This window comes from Quercus suber, unplaced genomic scaffold, assembly GCF_002906115.3.
Source record: "Quercus suber isolate HL8 unplaced genomic scaffold, Cork oak 2.0 scaffold_7, whole genome shotgun sequence".
Taxonomy (NCBI): Eukaryota; Viridiplantae; Streptophyta; class Magnoliopsida; order Fagales; family Fagaceae; genus Quercus; species Quercus suber.
This window is the reverse complement of record NW_027069473.1, coordinates 1,677,500-1,684,664: the sequence shown is the minus strand read 5'-3', so window position 1 is coordinate 1,684,664 and position 7,165 is coordinate 1,677,500. Positions and strand designations below refer to the sequence as shown.

Genomic DNA, 7,165 nt, shown 5'->3' with positions numbered 1-7,165 from the left:
ACACTATGACCTTATTAGTAGTCTCAGCCTGACCATTTCCTTGAAGGTAAGCAGGTGCCTTACTATCAAACTGAAGCCCATTATATGAGATCAATGTATGTAAGACTCCAAACCTAGTGTGACATTCCTCCAGATAAACCTTTTGACATCCACATCTCTGATATTAGCAAGTGGCTCAGCTTCTACCCACTTGGTAAAATAGTCCGTCTCGACGAAGAGCCACCTTCGATTCCCTATAACTCAGGGAAATAGTCCCACTATGTCCAAGCCCCACTGAGCAAATGGCCAAAGGCTGGAAAGTGGATTTAAGACTCCCCCTAGTTGATGAATATTTAGGGCATATCTCTGACATTGGTCACACTTCCTCACAAAATCCTGAGAGGTTTTCTGCATGCTCGGCCACCAATATCCCTAGGTGAAGGCTCTATGGTTCAAATATCTTCCTCCTGTGTGACTCCCATATATCCCCTCATGTTATTCTTCCAATAAAGGCTTCACTGCTTCAGGATGCACACACAATAAATACGGCATTGAGTAAGAGCACTTGTACAACTTTTGTTTTTCAGATAGCCAATAACATGGAACCTTCCTACACACCTTTTCGACCTCCCCCTTGTCTTTGAGCAACAAACCCTGTTTTAAAAAGTTTACCAAAAGGTCCATCTAGCTTGGCCCAACTTGGATGCTATGCATTTTAGCCAAGGGCCTCTTCGTAAGACTAGAATTAGCCATATCTTCAATAATAACAATCCGAGGAAGACTTGACTCCAGAGAAGTTGCCAGCATTGCTAAAGAGTTGGCATGAAAGTTCTGTCCCCTAAGGATTTGCTTTAAAACAAAGCTCCTAAACTGGGCCCGAGCCTACTTTACTTTAGCAAGATATCCCTGCATCCTCTCATCTTGGGCCTCAAACTCCCTATTGACTTGGCCCACCACCAACTGAGAATCAGAATTTAAATTTACCACTTCTCCTCTTAGCTAACTGACCATAGCCATTCCAGCTAGCAAAGTTTCGTACTCAGATTCATTATTGGTGGCTAGGAAACTTAACCACAATGACTTCTCCATTACTAGCTTCTCGGGAGTGATCAACACAATTCCTATCCCTGCTCCTTTTCGGTTAACTGAACCATCAGTGTAAACTTCCCAAGGGGGAATAACCAAGGCCGAGGTCGTCATAATCCCTAATGCTTTTTCTTCCTCACTTACTGTACCCATGGTGAATTCCACCACCAAGTCAGCTAGGACTTGCCCTTTTATGGTAGTTTAAGGCATATACTTGACATCATATGCACCTAACATAATTCCCTACTTAGCAATTCTACTTGTATAGTCTGATTTTTGTAAAAGAGCTTGTAAAGGGAGCTGGGTTAGCACCACCACGGTGTACGCCTGAAAGTAATGAGAAAGCTTCCTAATGGCATGCACAATGGCCAAAACTACCCTCTCCATGGGTAAATAATGTTTCTCAGCCTCCTACAAGGACTTACTGACATAGTAGATAGGCCTTTGGACCCCATCCTCATTCTTGACCAAGACCAGGCTGACAGCATAGTCTGTAATTGCCAAATACGCATATAGCACCTCCTCTTTCTCGGGCCTAGAGAGGATTGAGGGGCTTGAAAAATATTGCTTGAGCTCTTCGAAGGCCACTACACACTCTTCGGTACAATGAAAGTCCTTCCACTTATGAAAAAGCTAGAAAAAAGTACGACACTTGTCTGCTGACCAAGAAATGAACATATTCAAAGCCACTGCCATCCTAGTCAATTTATGCACTTCCATGGGGTTTTGAGGATGATGTAAGCTATTAATAGCTTTAATCTAATCGGGATTGACCTTAAGTCCTCAGTGTGTTATCATGTAGCCCAGAAATTTTCCCAAGCTAACTCCAAAAGAACATTTAGATGCATTCAAGCATAACTTATGCTCCCTTAACACAAAGAATACTTCCCCCAAGTCTGCCAAATGTTCCTTAACCTGCCTCTTCTTTACCACAATATCATCTATGTACGCCTCTACGTTCCTTCCAATTTAGGACTCAAACATCTACATGATCGTTCTCTAGTAAGTGGACCTTGCATTCTTAAGGCCAAAGAGCATCACACAATAATGGTAGTTCCCATTAACGGCACGAAAAGCAGTCTTCTCTTGATCAGACAACAATAATGGTATTTGATGATACCCCTAGAAGGCATCCAAAAAACTCATTTAAGAATGCCTCATTGTTGCATTCACCAATTGATCAATCCGAGGAATGGGATAAGGGTCCTTCGGGAAAACCTTATTCAAATCTGTGAAATCCACACACACATGCCACTTTCCGTTCTTCTTCTTCACTACCATAGTGTTAGCCAACCACTCGGAGTAAAAAATATCCTTAATTGCCCTAGCTTGTTTCAACTTGTTTACTTCTACCCTTACTGCCTTGGCATGCTCTTTTGATGAACGCCGAGGAGGTTGCTAATGTGGTGTAGCATCAAGATTCACATTCAATTGATGGTATACAAACTCAGGATCAATCCCTAGTACATCATAAGTGCTCCAGGCAAACACATCATAAGTGCTCCAGGCAAACACATCAATGTTGACTTCTAAAACTTCATCAATTCAGCCTTTTCCAATGTTGGTAACTAGGACCCCACTTGAAAATATCTCTCTTCATCCTGCCCTATTACCACCCTTTCCAGCTCCTCGGATAAAACTCTACACGCCTCGGCCTCCAATCTTACTACAAAACCCTTTAGTTGCTATGGGATTTGTTCTTTTTCCACCACAATAGGATCCACAGGATGCTATGTGATTACTGACACCAAATATTGCCTAGCCATTGCTTGGCTACCGACCAGTTCCCCCACTCTTCCTTGCATGGGATACTTAACTTTTAGATGTAGGGTTAAAGACACCGCACCCATAGCATGAAGCCATGGTCTGGCCAAGATAGCCGTATATGGGGAATAAGCTTCTACAACAATAAAGTTGACCTGCACCTCCTTATCCCCAACTTGCATGAGTAACCTTATCATTCCCCTGGGGATCACCATCCTCTCATCAAAACCCAGTTTGGGTTTTAAAAAATCAGGATACATGATCTCTGCCCCATTCCCTTGGTTAACTAACACCCTCTTTACGTCATAGCCACCAATCCTTATGGTGACTACTAAAGCATCATCATGCGGCTGGAATGTTCCCTTCTTATCTTCTTCGAAAAAACCTTTCAAAAAAACCTAAAGTAGGGGTGGCCAACACCTTAGCTCTTTTAGGAGCTTGACCCTTGTCCTCTAAATTAAAGCCCCTAACCACGGACATGACCCTGGTACTCGCCCCAACATCACCCCTTGGCTTGGCAAAGATCATGTTAATAGTGCCCAACGCTAGCCGAGGAGCACGATCCCTATGAAATCCAGCTCTCGAGTGCCCCATCTGCCCTATAGGCTGATGCAAGGGCTGATTGAGCTTCCTTGCCTTCGCATATTAATTTAGATGATCACGCAGAGTCCTGCAGTCCTCAGTCGTGTGCCCTTTGTCCTAATGATAATGGCAATAGAGGCTCTGGTTCCTCCTGGATAAATCCTCACCCATCTTATTAGGCCATTTAAAGTATGATTCATTTTTTATTTTCTCCAGTATCTGATAGACTAGCTCTTTATATAGTGAATTAACCACTTGAGCCCCCATGGATGGCGCCTGGTTAGGAAAATCCCTTCTAGGATGATTATTGTTATATCCTCCTCCCCAAGTATCTCTCTTCTCCAGGAACATCTTAGCCTTACCCTTTCCCTGTACTTGATCTTCCTCTACTTGCTTGTATTTATCTATGCAATCCATGAGTTAGCGCACATTCAGAGCAGACTTTAGCGTTAAGGACTTCCTCAACTCATGCTCCATAGGGAGCCTAACCTTAAAGGTTCTCACTACCACATCCTCAAAGTCTCCATCTATTTCATTATACGATTCCCAATATCTGTCCGAGTAAGTCTTAAGGGTCTCTCCTTCCCTCATTGTCATGGAAAAAAGAAAATATACCAACTTGGGAACCCTACTACACGTTATAAATCTAGTACTAAATGCCCTTGTGAGCTCTTCAAAAGACCTTATTAACCCCTCCTCTAAGGTATCAAACCAATGCATTGCTACAGGTTCAAGACTAGAAGGGAAAACTTTGCACATGAAGGCCTCATTGCTAGCATGGATTGCCATCTTTTGATTGAAGTGGCTAACGTGCTCCATAGGGTCAATCCTTCCATTGTAAATGGTAAAGGTTGACTGAGAAAACTGATGAGGGAACTTGGCCTTGTTAATTCTCCTAACAAAAGGTGATTTGGAAATTTGCTGAAGGCTTTACTCATTGCATCATTCCCCATGCCATGGTGAGAAAACCCTTTCCCATGCTTGTTCCTATCCTTTTCCAACTTGTCTTGTCGTGAAGATGCTGAGTATGACTTGCTAGATGGAGTTTTGGACCTATGGCAATATAAGCGATCCCTGCCTCCCCCTGATCCATCACTTGGTGATGGACTCCTTCTTTCACGCTCCCTACATCTCAACTTCTTGTGCATGTGATCTATCTCCTGTTGCAACTTCCGTGTCTCCTGATCATGTGAAACATGACTCCTTGTCCTTGAGTGGCTTCGCTCAGTACGATCTGTGTGGTAAGACTCTACCATAACACTTGGCATACGTTGCTTGTCTCTTTTTTGCTCCAAGTTAACAAATTGGTTTTCCTTTTGTGAGCCTACTAATTCCTCCCTATCTTGACCTACGTTAGCTATGATTGCTTAGGACAAACCCACAGCACCTTGATATTCCCACAGACGGTGCTAATTGTAAGGACACAAAAATCAATCAATATAGGCCCACTTAGAATAGCAAGGCTTGTACAATTCAACTAGGCCCAAATCAATATATTTGTAAAGGAATGGATTGAACAACAAGAGAGGGCTTCGCCCAAGGACAAGAATAAGGGAAAAAAATACTTATTAATGTGGATTATGTATTCAAAAGGCTTGTTACAAGCTTTCCTGAGGTGGCCAATATTATACAAAAAGATACACTATTCACGTTCTTCTCTCAATCTTCTGGTTTTCACACTTCTATTTCAGATACTTGTGTCTGGATCCTTCTCTCTGGAAACTTTATATATATATATATATATACTATCCCCCTCTTCACATCTTGACCCCCCGTCTTTACCTAACCAAATTCTCATTCTGACACCTAACCCTTTAAACATCTAATGAAGGTAGTAGAATAAGCTGCTTAGTTGTGAATTACACTGCTCAGGTCACTTCCTCATTAATGTAGTTGATAAAGCTGTTGCCCACCATTTAATGCGGAGATAGCAAGCTACTTCTTGTTGGAAACTTCCCCTACCCTTCATGATTCTCTCTTCTCAACCAGTCCTACCCACCTGAAGCTCTTAAGAATCTTTCATCTGTTCTCCTCTTATCCTTGGATGAATTCCCTCCTCGAGTAGGTGGTGCCCCAACACCAGCACTAACAGTTCACCAATCCTTTCCTTGGTCCTCAGGCCCCCACACTACTGTTTGTCAATTTGTTGTTCTTCTTTCTTTTTCTTTTTAATATTTAGATAAACACAATTAAGAAAGAAAAAAAATAAATAATTGATACAACTTAGTTACCTAAAATACATATTCTAAAGTTACATGTGGGGCCCGTGGGCCTGATAGCCTCGGCCCATCGGGTAGCAGGCCCAAGGCCCATGCCGAGGAACACTGACTATTCAAGGCTAAATTGGGGAAAGCCTCTTTTTCCAATCCACGCTGAGAACCTCCTCATCCTCGGCCTGACAATGGTGATTTTCGGGAAAGACCAGGCCCAAAGTAAGCTGTCACCCTCGCATTTAATGCATTCACCTAACCCCCCTGGCCGCATTAATGGAGATATAACCCCTTAGCAGGGTAACGTTGATCAGAGTGAACCACTCGAGTACTGATAAGGCCTCTGATAGGACGGACGGCCAGAAGAGAGGCAAATGAATGATCAACAGATGGAATAAGGAGATAGGAAGATGAAGACTATATAAGGAAAGCAAGTAAAGTAAAAAAAGGGGGGGAGGAAAAAAGAAAAGAAACAGGCTTCCTCGGCCATGGGCCGAGGAGCATCCTCCCAGTTGTATAGAAACTCTAAGCATCTTTTTATAAATAAAAGTTCATGCTTGATGAACGACGGCCAGCGCCTAAACCTTTAACCCACTTTCTATAAATTTATTGTTTGGGCTTGTTGGGCTGAAAACCCATCCAAACTCAGGGTCGATCCAAACTGAGTCCCTACAATTGGCGCCGTCTGTGGGAAGGATTAGGGTGCTGGCCGGCGCACCAGGCGAGTGTTCTAAGTATTCGTTTTACAGTAGGTTGAAAAAAAAATAGAAGATTTGACAGTGAAAAAAGAAATCTTGATATTGTTATTTCATAAATAGAAAGAGTACAAATTACAATCAGAGGCTCAGGCAGACATGTTTTACAAACAAATTTACAAGCTAATCCTACTAGCTATTTCTACAATCAGAGGCCCAGGTGGAGCCGCCCTAAGAGAAAACTAGCCGGTGGGAAGTGTCAAGCCGTCCTTTTATTGGTATAAAGAGAATGGGAAAGCTTGACAAAACGCAGAGAAGGGGAAGGGCCATCATGTTTCCAGGCCGCCGACAACTCCCTTCTCGGCCAGGCGGAGCTGGAACAAAGAGAGGAGCAGATGCAGGGGCTCCGGGATACCTTCCCCCATGATGTTCCCTTGATTCTCTCCAATCCTCACGAGTGTTAGCCGTTGGAGACGGCAACACTCGAGCACCGCCCATGAGGTGAATTCGCACGTCTTCTTCGTCGGGGGTGCGCTCCGAGGAAAGACGTTAGGTACTCTAACAACATCCCTCCGGGCCACCTTGTAGGGCGCCATCGGGGCTATGCCTAGATTCTGCCGCATCGAAAGCCCAGTGGGGGCTGCAGCCATATTGGCTTTTGCCAGTTCCAGTCACAATTCCGGCGGGGTTGTTGAAAGGGCTTGGGAAGTTGGATGAATGTGTTCTGTTTTTCTGTTTGTGTTGAAAGGTCCATGGGTTATGGAGAAACCATCTCACCACCTTTTATAGGGGGTGGGGGTTGGTGAGAATTAATTCATGCAGAGTTCGAAAAGAGAATTATCAGCTGGG

The 7,165-nt window shown here is 43.5% G+C and overlaps 1 pseudogene; it reads right to left on the bottom strand.

Annotated features, from left to right (window-relative positions):
* Positions 1-2,795: 2,795 nt before the first annotated feature.
* On the bottom strand, positions 2,796-4,667 carry LOC136068170 (uncharacterized; annotated as a pseudogene).
* Between the last annotated feature and the right edge of the window lie 2,498 nt (positions 4,668-7,165).